At 51.2% G+C, this 1,861-nt stretch overlaps 1 non-coding gene across 1 annotated transcript; it reads left to right on the plus strand.

Annotated features, from left to right (window-relative positions):
• Window positions 1–996: 996 nt before the first annotated feature.
• trnat-ugu (transfer RNA threonine (anticodon UGU)) lies at window positions 997–1,069 on the plus strand. Its single transcript has one exon. It is a non-coding gene; the product is annotated as a tRNA-Thr (tRNA).
• Window positions 1,070–1,861: the final 792 nt, after the last annotated feature.

The following is a 1,861-nucleotide window of genomic DNA, read 5'->3' on the forward strand; positions in this document are numbered from 1 at the left end:
TGCGGGCCCTGTGTTCACTGCGGGCCCTGTGTTCAGTGCGGGCCCTGTGTTCACTGCGGGCCCTGTGTTCAGTGCGAGCCCTGTGTTCAGTGTGATTCCTGTGTTCAGTGCGGGCCCTCTGTTCAGCGCTGGCTCTGTGTTCAGTGCTGGCCCTGTGTGCAACACGGGCCCTGTGTTCAGTGCGGGCCCTGTGTTCAGTGCGGGCCTTGTGTTCAATACGGCCCCTGTGTTCAGTGCGGGCCTTGTGTTCAGTGTGGGCCTTGTGTTCAGTACGGCCCCTGTGTTCAGTACGGCCCCTGTGTTCAGTGCAGGCCTTGTGTTCAGTGCGGGCCTTGTGTTCTGAGTGAGCCCTGTGTTCAGTGCGGACCCGAAACGTTGACTCTATAATTTCTCTCCAAGGATGTTGCCTGGCCTGCTCAGTTTTTCCATCCTTTTCTGTTGTTATTTCAGATTTCTAGCAGCACGGTGGCATAGTGGTTAGCACTGTTGCCTCACAGCGCCAGGGACCCGGGTTCGAATCTGGCTTCAGGTGACCGTCTGTGTGGAGTTTGCACATTCTCCCCGTGTTTGTGTGGGTTTTCTCTGAGTGCTCCGGTTTCCTCCCACTGTCCAAAGATGTGTGGTTAGGTTGATTGGCTATGATAAATTGACCCTTTGTGTTAGGGGGATTAAAGACTGTGGGGATAGGGTGGGATATGTGTAGGGGTTATGGGGATCGCATGGGATATGTGTTGGTGCAGGCTCGATGGGCTGAAATGGCCTCTATCTGCACAGTGGGGTTTCTGTGATCTGCTGTATTTTGCTATCGAGAGTGTAACTGAGTTGCCATGGGACGTTTTAGTACATGTAAGTTGCTCTATTCTAGTTGAGAGGTGAGTATTGAAGAACCTGAGGCAGGTATCAGGGTATGAGACACAATCTGAGTGGTGAACTGCGCCCTGCCTCATTCTTCACACACATAGCACTAACTGGAATGAGAAACAACCCAGTACAGGTGGCTCCATAGCTCAGGGGTTAGAGCACTGGTCTTGTAAACCAGAAGTCGTGAGTTCAAATCTCACTGGGGCCTGTGCAAATTTGTTAATTCACAGCATGTTTAATTTTAAATATGAAACAGCTCCGAGACCAACACAAAAACAGTCTCTCTCTCCCTTCCCAATCTCCACCTCTCCCTCTCCTTCCGTTCAATTCCCCTGTACTCCCCCTCTTTGCCTGTTTCTCTCTTCCTTACACCTCTCCCACTCACCCTCTCGCTGCACAGCCCCCTTGCAATCTTCCCCCCTTCACCCCCTCTCTGAACCATTTCATCACTTCCCTTTTCTCTCTCTTTCCCCCTCTCACTCTGTCCTTTCCACTTGGGGAGAGTAGAAGGAGGAAAGGGAGAGGAGGATGGGGAGAGAAGAGGCGAAAGGGAGAGAGAGGGTGTAGTGGACAGCTGGAAGGAGGAAGGCGGAAAGACAACGTGGAGAGAGGGAGAGAAGAGATAGACGAGGGGAAGGGGAGAGAGGGAAGCGGGGAGAGAGCGAGAGAAGAGATGAGAGAAGGGTGGATGGAGAAAGAGCAAAGAGACTGAGGAAGGGCGAAGGAGCGAGAGAGAGAGAGTGAGTGATAAAGAGAGAAAATGAGACAGAGAAGGAGAGTGAGATAGAGAGAATGTGGGAGAGAGAAAGTGAGAAAGGGAGAGAGAGAAAGTGAGAGAGCACAAGTGAGAGAAAGTGAGAGAGATAAAGAGAGAATTGAGAGAGTGAAAGTGAGAGATAGTGAAAGTGGGAGAGAGGAAAAATGAGAGAGAGATACAGAGAAAAAGTGAGAGAGACAAAGAGAATGAGATGGAACGACAGAGATAGAAAGGGAGTGATAG

The sequence above is a fragment of the Somniosus microcephalus genome, unplaced genomic scaffold, assembly GCF_052327205.1.
Source record: "Somniosus microcephalus isolate GS21.2 unplaced genomic scaffold, FLI_Smic_1.0 unresolved_chr2, whole genome shotgun sequence".
Lineage (NCBI taxonomy): Eukaryota > Metazoa > Chordata > Chondrichthyes > Squaliformes > Somniosidae > Somniosus > Somniosus microcephalus.